A 23,489-nucleotide genomic window follows, 5' to 3' on the forward strand; every position below is an offset into this window, starting at 1 on the left:
GGTGCTCACCCCTTGGGTACTTGTCAAATCGCCAGATACACATTTGGTATTTAATGTTTGATAGCACTGCTGCTGTTGTAAGGTTTTTGTACTGTGTTCTTTTGCAGGGAATTTGTAACCATACAAACATTTCACTTTTTGACATTTGCATATTTTATATGTACCCGGCTTGCCCATTAGTACAGCTCCTGATGCAGCCAGTCCCCCCGAGTCCCAGTGACAAAGGGAAAATATGATGTGCATGGTACAATGAGTTATATTTGGCTGCACAATATGAAAGCACTACAAACTGCCTGCTGACAAGCAAGAAATCTCTCGGTCAAATTAGAACAGTGGTGTCAGGTGTTAAGATCCTATTGTCAGGCTCCTGCTCTTTCTGCAGCAAGAAGGTTTGACTCTGTTGCATTCTTTAAATGCAGTCTTTGTTCATAGGGGTCTGAATTATTGGGGGAAAGTTGGGGAAGGGGCCTCATTTTAAAAACACAGGTGACGGGGCAGGCATCATCCACAAGAAATCTACAAGCCACACCAGCTGACACCAACCATTTTTTTCCAAAATTACACAGGCAACCAGGCAGACCTGTGACAAATGCAGAGGCAGGTACGTTTGACCTTCCCAGGGCAATGCAGATAAGTAAGTCCTATAGCAACCACTGGTGGGAACCAGTCAAAATACAGCTGATCTTGTCACCCATTCATCCTCTCATTGCTCAAGAGGTCATTCTTTTGAGATGGTAAATACCTTCCTTCTTGAATCCAGGTCCCAGACCTACCCTATTCATGCACAAAATATGCCCTTAAGACAGGATTTGTATGTGAAATGAACCATTGGGAGTGGTTTTCCCCCAAGATATTTCCTTCTGCTAAAGCCATGGTTTTCCCAGTAGTGATGTATGGAAGTGAGAGCTGGACCATAAAGAAGGCTGATTGCCGAAGAATTGATGCTTTTGAATTATAGTGCTGGAGGAGACTCTTGAGAGTCCCATGGACTGCAAGAAGATCAAACCTATCCATTCTTAAGGAAATCAGCCCTGAGTGCTCACTGGAAGGACAGATCCTGAAGCTGAGACTCCAATACTTTGGCCACCTCATGAGAAGAGAAGACTCCCTGGAAAAGACCCTGATGTTGGGAAAGATGGAGGGCACAAGGAGAAGGGGACGACAGAGGACGAGATGGTTGGACAGTGTTCTCGAAGCTACCAGCATGAGTTTGACCAAACTGCGGGAGGCGGTGGAAGACAGGAGTGCCCGGCTTGCTCTGGTCCATGGGGTCACGAAGTGTCAGACACGACTAAATGACTAAACAACAACATTTCCTTCTGCAGAGGAATATTTGGCATCATTAAGAGTCTCTAGATGGCTTCAGGATAGCTCTCTTGTACTATTCCAGACATGTGGTTTATATACTGTACGTGTGTTTACCTTGTCTCCTTGTGAACATTCATGTTATTTATGACACCTTAGAATTCTTATAACAATAAGTGTCCATTGATTAGCAAGTTGCAGGTATTTGCATTTTGCTTTTCTACCAGGAAAAGTGGCCATTTACATGTTTTCTTGATCAGAATTATTTAGTTGTATAGGAGCTGGTTTTGGGACTATATGACCAGGAGAATTCTACAAATGCAATTAATTTTATGGGTACCAAAATCCCATTTCAGTGCAGGGTTGTTGTTTTTTTACAAAGAGGTATTATAATAGTAGTCAAAGAAGGTGGGTTGACTACATGGCTGGGTGCAATAACTTTCTCCGCAGCAGCTCAGCAAAATGTCAAGCAGTTTGAGATGCAAAATGTTATTGCATTCAGAATTTTTTTTTTTATTAAGACCTGCTTAGCTGTTGAAATCTTGGCTATTTCTGATTGTAAGTATTATGTAGTCAGTATTATGAGGATCAGTCACTTGTCAGTTCCCTTTTGTTATTTTTAAAAAAGGATCTTTGTCTAGATTTTCTCTTTGGGGGATATGGCAACCCTATGTGAAAGGAACAGAGGGGAACTAGATTCTCTCCCGCATTCCTGAACCTTTCAAGGTATGCTTATTAGGGATACTTTGGATTCTAATCTGTTGTTGTGATTGTATGAACCAGCAGGTGGCAGTTAGTGTACGCAAATGCAAGGGGGAATCTAGTCTATGTAATTTATAATTAAGTCTCCATCTCTCTCTCTCTCTCTCTCACTCAAACACACACACACACACACACACACACACACACAACTCCCAAGTCTCTAACAGCTGTCTATACAGAGAAATGCAGTAGGCAAGGCTTCTCTGGTACTGGAAATCCTTCACCTGTTACATTTCTGTGTGTCAATCAGGTGATCTGGTATAGGAAGGGCATCAGTAAAACAAACACACACACCAAGCCTAATTTATAAAATGTGTCATCTTATAATGGATAGCCATTTCAGAACATAAGAAGGGACGTGTTGGATCAGACCAAAGGTCCGAAGTAGCCCGTCTTATTTCCTGCATTGGCTAGCTGAGTCCTTCTGGGAAGCCCACCAGCAAGATAGGAAAGCAGCAGCCTTCATTGTTTGGTAGCAAGTATTCAGGGACGTGGGTGGTGCTGTGGGTTAAACCACAGAGCCTAGAACTTGCCGATCAGAAGGTTGGCAGTTCAAATCCCCGCTATGGGGTGAGCTCCCGTTGCTCAGTCCCTGCTCCTGCAAACCTAGCAGTTCGAAAGCACGTCAAGTGCAAGTAGATAAATAGGTACCGCTCCGGTGGGAAGGTAAATGGCATTTCCATGCACTGCTCTGGTTTCGCCAGAAACGGCTTAGTTATGCTGGCCATATGACCCGGAAACTGTACCCCCCTCGTCCAATAAAGCGAGATGAGCGCCGCAACCCGAGAGTCGGCCACGACTGGACCTAATGGTCAGGGGTCACCCCTCCCTTTACCTTTACCTTTATTCAGGGACAAAGCACCTCTGAACCTGAATGTCTTCAGTTCATTTGTCTAATTCCAAACTCCACAAGCATTTCTGGATATTCTGGGGAAATGACATCTAGAAATAATATCAAAATATACTGGAAATGCTGGAAAAGCATTATTCAGTGTTATTAAGTCACAAGTGTTATTAAGGCCCGAGACTACAAAGAACTCATCTTAACCAGATTAATGGGCAACAAAATGACAAATGAGGGTCAATGTGATTAATAGTGGAAAGGAATCAGTGCTGGTTCTGCAGTTCCACCATTTACAGGAATCTACCCCTTGATTCTGCTACCTGTGTGGGTGTACCCAGAACAGAAGCAGCTCCTACTAGTTTACTTGGCTCTTACTAGTGGGGACTATCATCTCTCCCCCCACCTCCCCAGAAATGCCCCTGGATATGACACTACACTATGATGAAGCATTATTCCCAGGGGGCATTATGTCCTAGGAATCTGGCCAGCAGACTGCTAAGAGCAGCCAAGTTGCTACTCGAAGTGGCAGCAGGACTTTTCCTTTTTGTGAGAGAAAGAAAAACCTTCAGCCATCTCTTGTTTGAAGGTAAGACACCTCCCCAGTTATTACAATTTGCCCCCAACCAAAAGAACTGTGCAAGGGGCAATGGCCCTGCAAAAGTGGTGGTGGATATTTGGCTCAGCTTTAATTAGTCCCCTGCATAATGGTGTACTTTTCATGTTTTGAATGTTTCGATTAATTTAAAAAATAAAAAATAAAAATACTGCAATTGTTTGTATTTGGGGGTCTAATGTCTTTGCAAGTACAGTGTGCTTATAGTTCCACAACCAGTTTGTGTTATTTATCTTCCTAATAGAGGGGAGATCACTCACTCACTCACTCACTCACTCACTTGTGCTCATTCAGGTTGCCTTAGCATTGCTCAACCATAGGAACCAGTTCCAACCTGCATGGGCAAAAGCCAGATCTCTGGTTTTGCCCTTTTGTTTCTGCTGCACAGGCATAAATAGGATCCTTCATTTTTCTGCAGAAATGCAGTAACTGTTCTGTGTGCTGCGCACAAGGTTTTTGTCACTTGCCCAAGACAGTTGCTGCGTCAATGCAGCTACTCTTTCCCTCAAGAAATTGCTGCTTTTCAGCCGGTCCCTAGGGACCAGGCTAGATATCCCCTCTATATATGGTTTTGTTATGTAATTGGCTGGGGGGGGGGGGGGGAATGCCAAGCAGTGTCTGATGTCAACTGAGGTGGGTGGGGAGGGGAACTTTAACATTTCCTCCCCCTTTCACAGCCCCAACAAAAACCCACCCCTCTGATATGCTATTTGCATTTAAATTGAAACCTCCATGGATGGAATTTTGGGAAGATGCTGACATAAAAGCTCTATTTATGTGTTTGAAATCATGTTTGTGGGCATGAAGTCTGTAGGGAGTGGGGTCGCCACCCATCCCGTAAGAAACAGGACCACCCTGTTTTGGGACAAAAATGTCCCCTGTTCTGTTTGGACTTCAAACGGGAGACCTTTTCTTCTGTATTTGAGCTCGGCCAGCCCAAAATGGCGGTTGTGTCATTGTTGGTGCGGCTGATGAGGAGCTTGGCCCAGCGTGAGGGACAATAGAGAGAAGGGAAAAGACCTCCTCTCCCTCCCTCGTACCTCCTTCCTTCCTCCTCACTGGCGCTCCTCCTCAGCCACTACCCACCGGTCAAGAATGGTGCGGGTCTGCTGCCACTTAGCCGCCTCCACCACCCTAACCTGACCTCTCCACCTCCCTCCTCCTCCATGCTCAAGTCTTTTCCTATGCCTGCATGGGCAAGAGGCTAGAGCTGTGGTTCAAGTTGCCCATGGGAGCTGGCCATCTGCCCGTGAGTCAAGGGAAAGAGAGGGGCCAGGGTGGTAAGGGAGGCTAAATCCGGGGAAACCCCCCCCCCTCCACAAAGGGGGGGAGGATTTGGTGTCATGAGAGTGTGTGTGCCCCCCAATCCTCACCCCCAACCTGCCCTGTCTTTTGCCTGACCAAAGGTGGCAACCCTAGACTAGGGGGAGTGACTGCAGGCATGGTACCCCATCCACCCCTGTCCTTGCCTGCTTTCCCTGCGCACTTTATGCCCATATGCATTTTTCCTGAATGAATGAGAAGGCAGTAGATGCACAACAGGCACCAGCTTCAGTGATTTAAAGGGGAATTAGACAAACCTATGGAGGACAGATCTTTCAGTGGCTGCTAGCAGTGATGTTTAGGCCAGTTAAAGCAGTTGTTGGGAAGCAATGAGGGGAGAGGACTGGAGGCATCCGGTTGGCTAATGGAGGTAGTCAGAGGCTGAACTAGAGGGGCTGTCTGCAGAGTTCCTCTTATGTTCTTAAAATTGAATATTTGATGGCTACATCAGAGAGAGAGGAGGAAATAGTAGAGAGTAAGAAATGAAAGCAATGGCGGCATTTTCTGCCTTGGAATCCTAGCCCAGAGTGGCTGGGGAAACCCAGTCAGATGGTGTTATGTACTAAGCTCAGATCCTAGAACAATAGGCAAGTAGGATCCTAGAATGCAACAACTGATTGGCTTGCAGGAAAAGACCAATCAGGTTCCAGGAGGGAAGCAGAATCAGCCAATCAAATGGAACTCATTGTGTAAATAAGGTATATAAAAGCCTGAGGTTTGGGGGGCAATTCAATCACTGTTTTACAAGCTGCAATAAAGAGCATGAAATCACTACAGGACTCCTGAGTATATTTCAGATGGGCAGGGTACAAATAATGGTTTATGGCAGGTATTATAGAAAAATAGATGTCCATTGCCTAGCATCCATTTAACATTTCCCCAAAAAGCTCAAAACAACTTTGCATTATCTTAGTAACCCTTACAACAGGCTGTAAGAAAGGCAAATATTGTCTCAACAATATAGAAGGAGCGGTGCTAATGCCATGAGATTGTGGTCTGAGGACTTCTCAGCACAGGCCCTAGCTATCTACTACTATACATCTGCTCTCCAAACAGTACATTATACATTTATAATATAATCAATGAAAGTTGCAGCTCCACTAAGTGCAACATGGAGGGATGGAGTGTTCTTGGATAGGAAAGCTTCTTTTATGCCACTTGGTAGGAAACAGAAGCCAGCCTGTGCTTGCTCGTATGTTGGAAAGGTGCCATATATCTCTGGGTGGACTAAAAAAAGACTCGGCTGCTGAATTAATTTAGGTACATCAGCAGTCAGATCAGGTATCTTCAATATAAGTTTAGGGGGTAGTTGGGAAATTTGGAAGGGTTTGGGTAGCTGGGAAATAAAATATGAAAGCAAGTAGGTCATTTTTCTGTGTGCAAACACCAGCGATCTGTACTTGCGTGAATGGGATGAAGGAATTACCCCCAGACACACCAGACACAATTCAAGCTGGCTAGTGATTGTTAGCATTCAAACACTGGCAGAAGCTGAACTGCAAGAGAATTCCTGTTGGAGGAGTACACTTTTTGTGGATGCAATCACACTGGGTTTAAGAAAACAAGAAAGTGAATGTTTATTAATAATGGAGAGTGCCTGGTGCTGCCTGATAATTTTTAGAAACAAACAAACAAACATGCTTCTTAAAAGGATAGTGTAAGTTGTGTGTTTGGTCATGTCATGACAATAATTTTGCTTGGACTAGTTGTGAATTCATACTGGGTTGCCATCTTGATTCTAAATGGCGCCTGACGATATATCGAGAAGTGGCTGAGCGTGTGCCAAAATAAAATGAGTGGTGCCATGTTCCAGTCTACCATCTTGAATCATGATAGCACCCGGCATCCAAACATTGATGAAGGCCATTGCCCCCCTACCTAGGAAACCTCATGCCCAATCTGGGGTCACCATCTTGAGAGGCAGCCAAACATATGCCCCCAAATGGGTAACGTTCTTCCAAATTCATGTTTCAGTCCCCCATCTTAAATCAAAATGGCTCCTGGTATCCAAACATTGACAAAAGTCACTTCAGGATCCCTCATGCCAAATTTGATGACATTACATCAAGAGGTACCCAAAGGTCGAAGTAGACCCCCACACGTTAGGAACTCGCAGGAGGAAGGTGACATGTTGTTTGGACCAGGAACCATAGTCTAACAAACTGGCCCGTTTAAGAAGCCAGCTTCATAATCCATGGATTGTAGTTGTCCTGCTTTGAAACTGAGCAGAATTTGTTATAAACCACAATACCTTGTCTGGGTGATACAACACACCTGGAAGAATTGCAGGGCAGACACTGAGTAGGGAAACACAGAAAAGCAAAATCTATCTTGATACTAAAACTTATTAGCTTCCGTTGATCATATCACCTTCTGCTCTGTTAAACACCATTGCCTACATGTGTTCAGATTTGACAGGAAGAATTTCCATTTATTTTATCTCTGCCCACCCTAAGCAGCACTAAAAGAGAGGACTTCAGGTTCTTGATACAGAGTTTGGTTTGTTGCTACAGAAATTTCCCCTAGTTAATAGGTGCTTTCCCACAGCACCTTGCTGCTTGCCAAAATGGTAGGTGGATAAATGCAAGTTTGAGTGATTATAAGCTTGCATTAGATTTGTATGGGTGTGCCATTAACTACATTTGGGAGGTGTGAATAAATTTATTGATATAACTTTGCTCAGTATTGCAATAAAAACACGTCTTCTTCTTATGTAAAACATTGTTGCAGCGGCACAGTGTGATAGGAATTTTGAGCTCTTAGATATATGTTAAATGTTCATAAGTGTACCAACCAAGCACGTACATAGATCAGCACAGAAAGACTGACCTGGAACCATTTTGATTCCCAAACTGTCCCAAACTGACCAAATGTTTTCTCTGCAAGGTCAAAGGAAAATGGAAAAGCCTCCCCATTGTCTTTTCTTTCACAAATCCTGTCTTAAGGGTATGTCTGTGTTTGAATAGGGTGTGAGCCTGTGACCTGGCCTGGGAACTAAGTATTTATCATTACAAAAGACTGCCCAGGCTCCCCAGGCAATCCAATCAAGTAACCTGCCAGACAGGAGATAAACAATGACAGGAGAAAAACAACATTCAAATTTCTGTTTTAGACTGCCTTTTCTGTGATGTAGGTATGATGTATCTGGGGGGTGGTCTTAGGTTACACCCCTTCTGTGATGTATGTATGATGTTTCTGGGGGTGATCTTGATCTACAGGGTGGCAATTTCAAAAGTCCATATAAGGCCTTGCACGCCATTGTTCTGGTTTCTTCCTGCTTTCCTGCGGGTAAGAGGAGCACCCTGTTGCAACAGATCAATAAAGATCAAGCTTACTAGCTGCTTTGCTTCTCAATATTCTCTGGTTGGCCTCTGTTATTTTCTCCTACCAATAGGGAACCTATGTAAGGACTCTGTACGGGCTCTTGGATACCCCATAAGGCAAAGGGGCAATTTTTGTTTACAACAACAGTTAAGGGCTGAAGAAGATATTCTGAGATGGATCCATGACCAGTTAATGGTAGGGTGGGGGGGGGAGGGGTGATGTGCAAAATAAAAGGCACAATTTTGAGCTCAAAATAAGATGTTATAGACTGCCACTTGCTCAATATTTTCATTATTGGGTTTAGGAAAGGATGCAGGAGTGTGGTAGTGAAATCTGCTGATGAGACAATGTTAGGAGGCATTTGCAATAAAGGTAAGGACTGGAAATTATACAGGATAGATAGCCTTGTCTTAAGGACTGTTGTTGTTGTTGTTGTTGTTTAGTCGTTTAGTCGTGTCCGACTCTTCGTGACCCCATGGACCAGAGAACGCCAGGCACTCCTGTCCTCCACTGCCCCCCGCAGCTTGGTCAGACTCATGCTGGTAACCTCGAAAACACTATCCAACCATCTCGTCCTCTGTCGCCCCCTTCTCCTTGTGCCCTCCATCTTTCCCAACATCAGGGTCTTCTCCAGGGAGTCTTCTCTTCTCATGAGGTGGCCAAAGTACTGGAGCCTCAGCTTCACAATCTGTCCTTCCAGTGAGCACTCAGGGCTGATTTCCTTCAGAATGGAGAGGTTTGATCTTCTTGCAGTCCATGGGACTCTCAAGAGTCTCCTCCAGCACCATAATTCAAAAGCATCAATTCTTCGGCGATCAGCCTTCTTTATGGTCCAGCTCTCACTTCCATACATCACTACTGGGAAAACCATAGCTTTAACTATACGGACCTTTGTTGGCAAGGTGATGTCTCTACTTCTCAAGATGCTGTCTAGGCCTGTCATTGCCCTTCTCCCAAGAGCAGGCGTCTTTTAATTTCGTGGCTGCTGTCACCATCTGCAGTGATCATGGAGCCCAAGAAAGTAAAATCTCTCACTGCCTCCATTTCTTCCCCTTCTATTTGCCAGGAGGTGATGGGACCAGTAGCCATGATTTTCGTTTTTTTGATGTTGAGCTTCAGACCATATTTTGCACTCTCCTCTTTCACCCTCAATAAAAGGTTCTTTAATTCCTCCTCACTTTCTGCCATCAAGGTTGTGTCATGATATAACAATAATTAACTGGATGGAATTCAGGAGGACAATGAGAGATGACATTTATTGACCTGTGGCTGATTCATAAGTTCTTTTTGTATTTGCCAAATACCTGCTAGGAAATAAACGAATGATAAACTTATGAACCAGCACCGTGGGAGGCAACTGATAAGAAGGTGGATGTGAGGAAGGAATTTTCAAAACAGCTTGACATATCTAATAAATATAGGTTGAAATTAATATTACTATACAATAAATTAGAATGGCCACCCCTACACTATTGTTTATTAGGAATGAGAAGGGTGAATCCTTCTGAGCTTAGCTGAAAATCAGGCATAAGAAGAAAAGGGGGGGAACACAAATCTACATTACGATAGGACATTATTATTATTATTATTATTATTATTATTATTATTATTATTAGAATTTATGAACTGTCCTATACGCAGAGGTCTCAGAGCAATTCACAGAAAATATATATAATCAGAATAAAAACAACAACCCAATAACAAACAGACCCCAAGAAAAGAGCCACATTTTAAAAGGTTATAGGATGTCAAACAGATCAACCAAAGGCCTGGTTAAAAAGGAACATTTTTGCCTGTTACCTAAAGGTGTGTAATGAAGGCACCAGGTGAACTTCCCTGGGGAGAGCATTCCAGAGATGGTGAGCAACTGCAGAGAAGACCCGTTCTCATTTTCCATCCTCTGGACCTCTCAAGGAGGAGACACATGGAGAAGAGCCTCAGAAGATGATCTCAGGATCCTGGTAGGTTCATATGGGAAGAGGCAGTCCTTGTGGTATTGCAGTCCTGAGCCGTTTAAGGCTTTGTAGGTCAAAACCAGCACTTTGAATTGGGCCTGGAAACTAATTGGTAGCCAGTTCCTTTTCAAAACTCCATGTCACACAACATTGGCAGCAGCACACCCTCTCCCCTTCTTCAACATGTGAGCGCTCCACATGCAAGTAACACGTGAACAGAGCTGAAATAAGTAGTTAAACATGAGAGGAGGGAAGTAGAAATATAAGGGAGGGAGGAACATGTGAGCACAGGTCTCATTTCTGTAGGTCCAAACCATGTTACATGGGATCTCCGAACCAGCTCTGTGTTAGAAGAGATCCTGAAATTTAACCTTCAGTATAAGTAGAACCCAGAGGGACGCAGGTGGCGCTGTGGGTTAAAGCCTCAGCGCCTAGGGCTTGCCGATCGAAAGGTCGGCGGTTCGAATCCCTGCGGCGGGGTGCGCTCCCGCTGCTCGGTCCCAGCGCCTGCCAACCTAGCAGTTCGAAAGCACCTCCGGGTGCAAGTAGATAAATAGGGACCGCTTACCAGCGGGAAGGTAAACGGCGTTTCCGTGTGCGGCTCTGGCTCTGGCCAGAGCAGCGATGTCACGCTGGCCACGTGACCCGGAAGTGTCTCCGGACAGCGCTGGCCCCTGGCCTCTTAAGTGAGATGGGCGCACAACCCCAGAGTCTGTCAAGACTGGCCCGTACGGGCAGGGGTACCTTTACCTTTACCTTTATAAGTAGAACCCCATACAATTTCAAACAAAGCATCCCCATATACAACAGACAAGGCAAAGCAAGTTTTTCCCCCTTGATGGCTTACCAACAATCCTCCAGGGCAGGTCTTCTTGTAGCACAATTGGACTGCAATCTGTAGCCTCTTACCTGAGAGTTAGCCCCACTAAACTTAACGGGAGTTCCTTTTGAGAAGACTCACAAGCCCAGATGTAGCAATATCCATCTTCATATGCGAAAAACTGGGTTTCTGCCTTAAGAAACTGTGTCTTTATGGCTTTCAAACTTGAACTATAGTTTATACACCCCATGGGTTAATGTATCGTTAAAACTTGGTTCTTCATTAGACTTTGAAATGTAAATAATTGTGTAAAGATTTGCCATATCTGCTTGCTGAGTGTATTCAAATAGATACATGTTTTCCAGAGATAGATAATGGATATTAGGTGTACTTGGAATTGTAAAAGAGGTCACACTGTTTCTTTTTCTTCAAGACCTGTGGGCATGTAAATCTCAAAACAAAAACTGAGAAACCATTCATCCACTTGATTAATAATAACTGAAACAAACAAAAATGATTGATTCATTATCTAGGCTGTAACAAAGCAAACTTTAACAATTCCTTGAGTCTGCATATTTGTTTTCAGGATGACCAGTTTGTTTATCTACAAAGGGGAAATTTACAAAGAATATGACTCATCCAACTCCTTTAAGTCAGAAGAGCAGCTTTTATACAATTTTGATACATGTTACCATCTACTTAATCAGAAGTTGTTGTGTTTTTTTTTCAAATTGGGGGTTCATCTGGACATCCAGGAACTTTAAGATAATAGTGATGAATGGATGACATAAGATGGATAGAAATAGGTCAGAAAGAATCTGCATCATAACTCCCACTTTCCTTTGGCTTGTAACACCACAGAACACACCAAGGCCACTTACTTGATAAATAAGATTGGTAAATTTCCTCCTCCTCCTCCTCGAAAACAAAAAGAAACTGTTCCTTGCTTCTATAGTGCAACTCTCTTCCAGTTAATTTTGCATTAATGTTCCACATAATGACTGAACACAGGATACATGGATTCAAGATAGCTCTCATATTGTACTCTTGCATGCCACCCCAATCTCTGAGCAGTGTGAGATTTCAGGGGGTTCAGGTGCTTATCAAGGGTTCGTGTTTCTTTTTGGGAATGACGCGTAGCAGAGAGTATGGCATCTTTATGATATGTGGTTTATTTACACATATATACAACTTGATCCTATGGTGGAGGAAGAGTTCACAGCATTAACAGCCAGAAAGGATCTTGTTTCTCTCCTAGCAAGAGCGTTCAGAAATCAAACATCATGCTCTCCTTCTCTGACTTCTAGGTGGCATTACAGCCAACTCCCAATTCTCAACTCTGCCTTTTGTCGTTCTCACTGTTGAAGAGTTGGAGGAGGGACCCTTTCCTTTGTTCTCTTAATGGCCCATTACCTTTCCCTTGTTCTCTTAATGGCCGATCACTTTTCATTTGTTTTCTTAATGGCCCATCACCCAGGTGATTACACGAACACAGGAAGCTTCTTGTCTTATATTTTAGCACTTGCTGGTTCCAGGGTTAGAATGCGTCTGGTAACCACAAACTCATAACAGTACTAATGCCCCATCAGTTATTTAATTTGCTAGTTGCTAGAGAGTGCTCAGCTTATTCAGAAAAGTTTTTAGCAGCTTCTTCCTCTAGTTTTCATTCTATCTCTTTAAGGAACTATGCTTAGAGCGGAGCTACAAAGAAGATCACTTCTTTTCCTGGAAAGTAATGGCTTATGGCCACAAATCCCCTTTTGGCTGAGCGGGGAGAACTGCTTATGGTAATTTCATCACTAAGTACGTCACTTTTGTAGCATCTGCATGCAGAGGTTCACTGAAGTTCAGCTATCTTACTTTGCTCCCCATTGCCTAGTTCATGCTCAACAAAAAGCTGTACTTATTTCTGGCAATGAACAAAGGAATCTAAAGGGTGCCACATTTGAAAATAAGAATGTGTTATCCTAATATCCTCTCTTGCAAGGAGAGTCATGGAAAGTTTCCCAAAATCCTAGAGTTGTCTTCAGCATTCTGCTAACCAATCCAGGGCCATGAACAGTCACTCAAGGGAACAGATTCCAAAGATGGCACCATTTTCCTACCACAAGTCTTCATCTGCATTTGGCATTTAAAAAATGAATGAGCTCCAGTTTCAGGAATAGACATTAAAGGTTCTATTTAAATAAACCATGGAGGAAACGTCCCTCCTATGACCCCTGAGATCAAACATTTTATAAGTGGCACCAATGGTCATATAGTGTACTGTTTTTATGGGCTTACAGGTTTTTATGGGCTTACAGGGCATGTCATTACAGGTACTGTGAACCTGGAGGAGCTATCTGTACATCGGCTGGGAAATCATCCAAAACATCCACCCGAATGATCTTGGATGTCCTTTTATGCTGCAGTTTGCTCAGCTCTCAGATTAAGAGCCAGGAAAGAGATTAAACTGTTTATAGCCTGGTGACCAGTTGGGCAACTTTTAGATAACCTTTTGATGTTCTTATTGGCAAGCGAACCCACAGTTTTCTGAGTGTTTGTTCTGATTAAGATACATATATGACATAAACAGCTGGCTCCTGGAGGGCCGACACAAAGGTGACACAGAGGTTGGTTATTATTCTACACAGGCTCTTTGGCCTCCTCAGAAATAAAGTTCATTTAACCACTAACTCTGCTCATAGTGAGTTTCTGTGTGATCAGCTGAAGACAAAAGAACCACATACAATGCACTGCAGCAACCTTGTCTGAAAATTAGCAGAGCATGGACTACAAAGAGTAAATCATCTCTGTTCAAAAGCTGCCAAAGAAGGCAGGAAAGCACTCCTGGCCACTGAAGCCTCCTGTGTCTCTAGTGACAGTGCTGCTGGGTAAGCCCTAAGCTAAGACCTGCTCCTTCCAAGAAAATACAGTGGTACCTCTGGTTAAGAACTTAATTCATTCCAGAGGTCCGTTCTTAACCTGAAACTGTTCTTAACCTGAAGCACCACTTTAGCTAATGGGGCCTCCTGATGCTGCCGCACCGCCAGAGCACGATTTCTGTTCTCATCCTGAAGCAAAGTTCTTAACCTGAGGTAATATTTCTGGGTTAGCGGAGTTTGTAACCTGAAGCGTCTGTAACCCAAGGTACTACTGTACAACCCTGTCCAGCGCAGGCTGTTTCCTAATGTCTCAGAATCGAGAACTTGGAACACATGCCACTTCTGTCTTACTGTTTTACTGAGGCATCTAATCATAAGCCTGCATTTTTATCAAGCTTATATTTTGATCAGGGCCTGTATCTTAAAATGAGCTTAAAGATTTTCAAATGTTCATGCCAGGCAGAAGAGCAGCTGCCTAAGAACCTTGGCAAAATGTTTTTCCTCCTAGACAAGGGGGGCCCCTGATTTATAGCAGAAAACAATTCTCAAAGTCGTAAAAAGGGAATTACAGGCTGACAGCCAAGGTTACACTGACCCTACATATTACAGAAGATAAAAAAAGAGATAAACATAATTAAGAGTGGGTAAATAGTAAAATAAAACCATGTGCCTCCCATTCAACTTGAGCCATATTTTCCTAAGGTTGAAAGGTCAAGAGCAGTGAAAAAAGGCAACTGGCTTGGCTGGAGAAGAGAGTATTTTGGGAAGTCTTTTTCTAAAGTTGTTTCTTTCTTAAACTGAGATCCTTTTAAGATTTATTTTCCTTTTAAAAGGTTATCTATGTTATGTATTAAATATATATTGGCTTAAATGTAATTATGCAAAGGAATTAGAAGCTAAGAAATGTTAAATCCTTATGCTAGATTCTTATTTCATATAGTTGGAAGAGATCACAGGGGCCATCAGCCACCAGCCCAGCCCCCCTGCCAAGCAGGAAACATCATTAGAGCACATATGGTTGTCAGGCCTTTGTTTTAAAGACCTTCAAGAGAAGGAGATCTTTCAATAATGATGTGAACTCAAGATCCTTGACATCTGTTTGAGATAAAAATTTAAGATTAAACCATTTGTTTTGGAGGGCAATAGGGCGAGGTGAGCTGGTAATTAAGGTTCCTTGTTGAGACACATGTAAGATATATTACTACTTATTTGTCATTTATAGATAGAAGAATATATAGCTTTTTGATTCCCATAAAAGGACAGAAGGAAATGGGTGTATCTTTTGTGATTGGTTCTAGCAAACAGCCAATAGGAATTTCAACCAGGCTGATTGGACAGAGGCAGCCACAGGAGGAGCAAGGGGGCTGGATTAAGGAAATATAAGTGCTGGCCAGAATGGCAGAAGGCCAGGCCAGAGCTTGGTAACCATATACCACTGTGCCTCATATTTATTTGTCTGACAAATAAATTATTATTTTAATTTCTCTATTGCTGCGTTGAATATTTCATTCCAGCTAAGCGTTAACCACAAGCAGGGTGCTACATTTTCACATCCAAATTTGAGTATCTTTTTAATTTATTTTAAATATTGTTTTCTGTGAAATGTGGGGAAGCTTCTGACATTTACAAAATAAAGAAAACACCCTACATTTCATCCTTAAAGATAAAACCAAATCATAACTGGAAAAGCCTCAGAGAAGTCTAGTCCTTTGGGAGACCCAAAACCTGGTGTCTAAACATTTGTTTTGATCTGCTCCCTGAAAGTTAGGAGGGCATGGGGGGGGGGGTTGGCCACTCGAAAATAAATGGATTTTCAGGGCAGGGTAGGCCCATGGCACAAATTTGCATAAGAGCTCCATATGCTGATTTATAGGCGTATGAAATTAAGATGGCGTGTGGCTGAGATTTTGCCAACGCTGTGCTTTGCAGTGTCCAGCTGCCCTTTCAGCAAAGTAACAACTCTTCTTTATAGTATTAAACTAAGGAGCAGGAAGTCTGGAATCTGCCACAAAAGACCTGGAGCTCAGGCCTGCCAGACCACCATTTAACAAAGCTCCTGTGACAAGCTTCTTTGAACAGGGACTTGGAGGACAGAGGAGCCACTTCTGTAAAAGCGGAATGAATGGGAAGACTCATGGTTTAGGCACTCTAAATTAGGAATGCATACTCTTCCCAAGTGTCCCGATTTAACTGGGACATCCCAGATTGACAGAAGCCACCCCGGCTTCTGATCCCAATCCCAGATGACCAATTTTGGGGATCGTTGTTTGGTTCCATGCTGTGGTGCAAGCAGAGCCTTGCAGAGCCAGGCAGAGGCCCGGGCCAGGTAGATAATGTGCTCCCCCCTTTTACCCTGGGGATAACTGAAGTCTTATAAATAAGTATATAAATAATTTCCACAAAAGTTATGCTGACAAATAATTTTATTTCAAGGCTTGAACCGTATCTGCATATAAAGACAAAATGGAAAATATAGATATACAATAGTGCTTTTTAAAAATACATAGGGAAAAGGATTATTTTAAGTATTTACATTTAAAAATGCTTTCCTGGCTTTCTTTTCTGCGAATTCTTGAATTACGCAGGAAAAATCAAGCAACTTCGCCTTATCGTGGTTTATGTTTATCATTGCTAAACCGTTTAGGCATTCTTGAGCCATTGTTGATCGAAAGAAAGACTTAATTCGTTTTAATATATTGAAACTTCTCTCATTGGAGGCCACTGTAGCTGGTAATGATAAGAAAATGCGTAATGCAATTAGAAGATTTGGAAAAATATTTTCCAAATTCATGGTCCCAAGGAATCTGCCGCCTGCGGCCGCCGCCTTCGCACCTCCGCGTTGGCCCCAGTGCATCCCCTGCAATTGTGAATATGCTGACTGAGGCCCCCTTTGGAATCGAAGGGCCGGGCCAAGTGGCCCATATGCCCCCCCGCTCTGTCTGGGCCTGGGTGCAAGTCAGGTGGCTCACATCAGAGTGTGGGACCCAGAAACAGAGGAGGGGGGAACTACCTTGATGCCACATATCATCACTCCCCTTCCTCCATCCACTGTAGCACTTCTGGAAGCTGCCTTCTGGAAGTATGTCTGTGGCACTGGAGGAGGGGGCAGAGGCTGGTCTGGTCCATGTAGCAGGTAGGAGAGGGGAGGGATGGGGCAGGCGGATGAGGAAGGGGGCAGAAGCAGGGAGAGGGTGTACGAATGAGCAACGGGATTGGCTGGATGGTGGGGATGGGAGTGTGCCCCAAATTTTCCTCTCAAAATGTTAGGGGGTATGGGAAAATTCTGGGCTTATAATAATAATGATCCTCTAAGATTTAGAAAACAGCTAGATATGTTTACTCAGAAGTAAGCCTTATTGAGTTCAATATAACTTATTCCTGTGTGTATTACAGGTGCATTTATTTATTTTTTAATCTTGAGGCACAGAAGCGTGTTTGTTTCCCTCTCTTCCTCAAGTAGCCCAGGGCAGATAACAAGTTTTATAAAGCGAATATATCAACATCACTACTGTTTTGAACTGTTGTTAATATTTTGTGTTTTTAGGGTTGCAACATACCCTGGGACTTTAGGGCAAAGGGCAGGCAATACATAATCATAATAAAAATAAAAAGTGAATATATTAAATGATAACACTAAAATTACCACCACACAAGAAAATAGTATCTGAGTTTAAATACTTTGTTAGAGGATCACATTTCCATGTGAGATGTTTTTTGCAGTTAGAAGCTCAGATCTAATTTCCAAGATGCATCAACAATTTCGTGTCAAGAGACACATAAAAGCTGTCTTTTTTTGAAAACATTTAATTAAAATGTGTAAAAACATTTTAAATAAGCAAAATAGCTTATGAAAACGGAAGCTTTTCCGAGATGCATTGTTTTCAGGAAATGGTGACTTGTTATTATTTATAGCTCCAGACGTGGTATACCAAGACGTGATTCCCACTTCTCACTGCCAGCAGTGATTTTGGGCTTCTTCCAACTTCCTCCTTGAAACAGAAATATGCTTCTTTTGGTGATCTCATTTGTTTTATATTCTCATATTTTTTCCTGCCCCCACAACTCTCCTTCCTTTGGCTAAGCAGCCTTTTAGAAGTGCCAAATGTGGAAGTCTTTGTTTTCCCCTTGAAGAGCGATACTTCACTGTTGGCTAAATCAAGAGTTTTACAATTCTAAAAGCAATGTCTTGGATGTGGAATATTATTAATACAGTATAATGAGTGGGAGGGAGTGTTATTGATACTGGGAGGCTGGGTGAGTATGAATTCATCAGGGAGGCAGAAAAGTTTGGAGCAGGAGGAATTAACTGGGTGGTGAGACAGCTTAGGCACCTAAACAGGCCAACTTGAAGGCCCACAGATTCTCCACGTCAGTGTTAGAAACTCAGATATATAAGCTAACCACGAAATGGCACCTTAAACCTAGGTTACAATTGCCACAATGGAATGTCTAGATACCAGTGGAATTTATTGTCATCGTCGTCATCACCATCATCATTAATTTCATTTCTATACCACTTTATATTTTAAATGAAAAAAATCTCAAAGCAGTTTACAGAACATGAAAACTGAAAACAAAAATCCACGTAGCCCCTTCTAATTCTATAGGTCTATGATTCTTTGAATCCAGAATAAAACAAATTCAAGCTTCAAGAAAATATTTTGGATCCTTCTCTAAGTGACATTTTGCTTTCCCCATATTTATTTACCTATTTGATTTATGTATCTGCCCCATAGCAGAAGTACTGGAGGAAGCCAGTGTGGTGTAGTGGTTAAAGTGCCGGACTAGGACCTGGGAGATCAGGGTTCAAATCCCCACTCAGTCATGAAGCACACTGGGTGACCTTGCGTCAGCCAGAGCCTCTTAACCTACCTCACAGGGTTGTACGAATTAACTGAGGAGGGAGGTGAACCATGTACTCCTTGGAGAAAAAGGTGGGATATCAGTTCAATAAATAAACTCTTCTGCTTACCTGCCCAAGAAAGCTGGAGGGGCCAGCCAGATGCAGATGTTGCCAACCTGGCGTCCAGAGATCTCCACATGGTCACAACTGGACCTGCGCCAGTTGCAAAATTCCTGGGGAATTTTGAACACTGCTTCACGTGTGTCACCATCATGCAAGGTTCTGTATGGAATGACAGTAAGAAAAATTGGTCCCTCCCATGAGAATCTTACAATCTATAATTCAACAGGGAAACAAGTAGGCAGAAGAAAGAGGTGATGCTAAATAGGGAGATAAAATGTTTTCAGCTTGATTTTAAGTAAAGCAGAGGTTGCTACTCTTACTGGATTTCTCAGCAGCTTTTGTTACTATTGACCATGGTATTTTCTTGATGCTGAAATCAGTAGGAGGACCTGCTACCTTTACTCTTAGTTGCAGTAATAATCTCATGCCCCGTCATATCATTTGGGGTAATTGAAGTGCTCGCTGGGGTAATAGGGTTATGCTGAATGCAGAGTGGAGAGCAGTGACACTTAATGTGGCAATTAATTGTATCTGGTGGCATTTGTCTGCACAAGCAGGGCTCCAACTTTGCTAGGCTCTTTATGCTTTTGGAAAATGGCAATGAATGCAGTGGCAAAAATTGGCTGGCTTTGAAAAGGAAAAGTTTGAGAAGCTGCCTATTTCATTGTAAATTGTTGATGAGCTTCCTCAGTAGACCTGTATTTCATTTGTGTGTGTTCTGAGAGTCGCTTGACATCTTTGAACTGTGCAAATAGCATGTCCTGGCAGATTTACCCAGTAACTCCCACAGGTCTTTACCAAAACAGAGATGATGTTTGTCGACCACACAGAATCCAAGGATGCACATTTGTTGCTGCAATGGAAAATAACTCTGCAAAATATATGGATTGGGGAGGGGGAATTAACTCTGTGAAAGTATCAGCATGGACTACTTTGATCAGGAAAAATCTAGCAACAACTCAATCAGCACAGGAATAAAAACCTCCTGAATCTTGGTTCTTTTGGCTATAGTTCATACGGAACACGAACGGCTCCAATATAAAGGCTACAATTATTGTCACCACCACCATGGTCACAATATAGAAAATCATGAAATAGAGGCGGCTCCAGTGCGAAGTCTCTGATGTCACCTCTTCCATGATGATGCACCAGTCATTGACGACTGTCAACTCAAACAGGGTAACAAAACTGTTCAAAACAGGAATGACATGCATGCAAGAGGAGGTGGGGATCCATAAACTGTGAGATTGAAGGAATAATAAACTAGAGGTCCAAGCAACCAAAATAAAACACACATAAATATGAGAAGATAAGATAAATGATTGAGCAGGTGGTTGAGGGACAACTCCAAGCACAGCTGGAGGATGTGGACTATTTGGATCCCTTCCAACCGGGATTCAGACCCCATTATGGGACTGAAACTGCCTTGGTCTTGCTGGTTGATTATCTCCCCCATGCTAGGGATAGAAGTGAAAGCTGTTTCCTGGTTCTGCTGGATTTCTCAATGGTTTTTGATACCATAGATCATGGTATCCTTCTGGACCATCTAGGGGGGTTGGGAGTTGGGGCACTGTTATACAATGGTTCCGCTCCTTCCTCCTGGGACATGTCCAGAAAGTAGTGGTGGAGGGGGTGAGTGTTCAGACTGCTAGGTGCTCACCAGTGGAGTACCTCAGGGCTTCGTTCTCTTCCCCATGCTTGTCAACATCTATCTGAAGCTGCTGGGAGAGATCATCAGGGGGTTTGGGCTGGGTCTTCATTAGTATGCGGATGATACCCAGCACTACCTCTTGTTTAAATCGGAACCAGTGAGGGCAGTGAACATCCTGTGTGAGTGTCTGGAGGTGGTTGGAGGATGGTTGGCACCTAACGGATTAAGGTTGAATCCTGACAAGACAGAAGTACTGTTTCTGGGGGACAGGGGATGGGCAGGTTTGGGGGACTCCCTGATTCTGAATGGAATAACTATGGTCCTGAAGGACCAGGTACGCAGCCTTGGGGTCATTTTGGACTCACAGCTGTCCATGGAGGTGCAGGTTAATTCTGCGTCCATAAACTAAAGCTAAAATAACAGAGTTTATGAATCCATTTATTTTAAAAATAATATGGTCCAGGGCATTGTAATACTGCAAACCCAGAATCCCATTTAATGTGCACTTGCTTTGACGGGGACATGAAATTGTGAGTGACGTGATATTTTGTAAGCAATTTCTAAAAAATGCAAACTTGGTACACATCCCTGCTTATGAGAAAGTGGAGCAAAAATCTCTGCTTCAGCAAGCAGGGGGTCCACAGAGGAAGAAGCTGGGGGCAAGAAAGGGGAAGTAGGAGAATAATGAAGTCAGAACACAAGGTTCTGTGGTGGAACTAAATATTCAAGTGAAGTGATTTTCAGCTAAAATTGATTCAGCTAGGTACAGTGGATCATCAGAATCTGCAGATTTTGCAGAATCTTTCTGTAAGAAACAGTGAGCAGCTTATGACAAAAGCAGCAATTAAACTCAACAATTGCAAGGCCTATTTCTTAAGAACAGGAATAACAGCAACATGATAGCAAATACAACACTACATAAAAACACTTCAATACTATAAATGGAACAACATTACATTGGCATTACACGTTCTAGCAATTACATAAATAACAAGGGAGCTCGGCAGTTTTATCTTGGTTCTAAATACCCCCATCCCATGATAAATAAATGTTGCTCACAGTTCTTCTCCGGCAGTAACTGAATGGCAAAGAACAGGATTGCAGACAGGTTGGAACTAAAGCGATGGAACAATGTGCTCCTTGAAGCCCAAGGTTTTTATTCATTTTTAAACAAAGGCTTGAAAGAGTATTCCAGTACTGAAAAAATATAGGAATGCTTCTTCTATGTGTAGTAGTTTTGCAATTCCTATAAAATGACCAGGGCAATAATGAGAAAACTTTACATTTTTTGGGTGGAGACTAGTTGCATCTACACCTCTTTGACCAGTGTAGCTAAATGGGCCCATCCATTGGAGGGACCCCTGTTGCCATGCTGCTTGATGAAATCATATTCCTTAAGCTATGTCCTGTACACATGACAATCATCTTCTTCTCTGACGATCACTCGTAGCCGAGTATGATTGTCTTCCATGAACACAGTCTTAACTGAGTCCGTGACTGTGGAGGCCAATTCTGGATCCACATGTTCTTCCACAGTGGGGACATTGGTTCCCGGGTGGGAGTTGATCACGGTGAGGGTTTACCAAGCGTGCCTTCCTCTTAGCATGTTTCTCCCTTGCGTCCTGAGTTTGAGTGTCTTCAAAGCCCATGACACCTTTGGCAAAGGCTGTTCTCCAACTGGAGTGCTCACAGGCCAGTGTTTCCCAGTTGTCAGTGTGTATACTACATTTTTTAAGATTTGCCTTGAGACAGTCTTTAAACCTCTTTTGTTGACCACCGGCATTACACTTTCTATTTTTAAGTTCGGAATAGAGCACAGTAGTTGCTTTGGAAGACGATCATCAGGCATCCGCACAACATGACCAGTCCAACAAAGTTGATGTTAAAGAATCATTGCTTCAACACTGGTGATCTTTGCTTCTTCCAGTACACTGACATTAGTTCGCCTGTCTTCCCAAGTGTAAAACTTTTCAGAGATACTGTTGATAGAATCTTTCGAGGAGTTGGAGATGGCGTTTATAAGTGGTCCATGTTTCACAAGCATACAGTAAGGTTGGTAGTACAATAGCTTTGTTAACAATACCTGCCCTGGGGCACTAGCTTTCCTTCTTATCCTGCAAAGGAGACCAAACTGATGGCGTATTAACATATAAGCAATGCCTGCATGGAGCATCCTTAAGGCTCTTTAGTAGCCTGCCAATAAAATAGCCTGGCTGATTGTGAATATGCAATTTCAGAGTGGCTAGATTCCTCCAAACCTTCCACCCCACCACATTATAGCAAAGTAGTGCTAATTCTGTACTTGAGAGGCACTTCCGTGTTCTTGCCAGACCAGGTCTGAAGTACGGTATTCATAATTGCTCAAAATTTAAAGGCGGCTCCGTTTCCTGAAAAACAGTGTTTTCAATGAAATATGCTCTGCCACAATAGATTTTCTCATCTGTCTATTAAAGGTGGAGCTGAGAAAGTAAAAGAGTGTTTCTTTTACCATTTCAGAGTGTTTCTTTTATTTCTATAGGGAGTCAATCAGTGCAATGTCAACTCAGAAATATGTCCCATTGTTTCCAGTGGGGCTTCTAGTGCAAATAGCATCACAAGCTAAATTGTTTGTTTAGGGATGTGGTTCCTTCCTAACTACTCCCTGGTTATCAGAGCAGTACAAATTGTGTAATAATCATATTCTTGGGGTGTGGGGTGTGTGTGTCTGCAATTATGGGGAGGGGGAGCCAGAAAGCTCCATTGTGCAAGTCAAGTTCTGCAAGCTTTTTTTCTAGACGCACGATTTCAAAGTATTTAAGACATTGCATTTATGATTCACCTCCTCTTCTTCCTTGTCAGAGTGCTTGGTACACATTTGGGGATGCAAAGCAGTGAGTAGCTCCGAACTTCACAGTGCTTTGGATTCTAGCCACAGACTGTTAAAGATCCAGTGAGTATACAGGGGCTGCATCCTTCAAAACATCACTTTTTATAATAATAAAAAAGCATAATGGATACAAAACAGTATTTTACCAGGAGGTATTTTCTGATGGTTTTAGCAGCAAATACTCCCTGTTTACTCA

At 42.8% G+C, this 23,489-nt stretch overlaps 1 protein-coding gene across 1 annotated transcript in view; it reads left to right on the top strand.

Annotated features, from left to right (window-relative positions):
* Nucleotides 1-3,478: 3,478 nt before the first annotated feature.
* The window catches only part of ST6GAL1 (ST6 beta-galactoside alpha-2,6-sialyltransferase 1), a 108,033-nt gene continuing 88,022 nt past the window's right edge, over nucleotides 3,479-23,489 (top strand). Inside the window, exon 1 of the mRNA XM_079975903.1 lies at nucleotides 3,479-3,497. The gene's annotated coding sequence lies outside the window, so the exon portion shown is untranslated. The remainder of the gene's footprint in view (nucleotides 3,498-23,489) is intronic.

The sequence above is a fragment of the Podarcis cretensis genome (assembly GCF_951804945.1).
Source record: "Podarcis cretensis genome assembly, chromosome: 5".
Classification (NCBI taxonomy): Eukaryota; Metazoa; Chordata; class Lepidosauria; order Squamata; family Lacertidae; genus Podarcis; species Podarcis cretensis.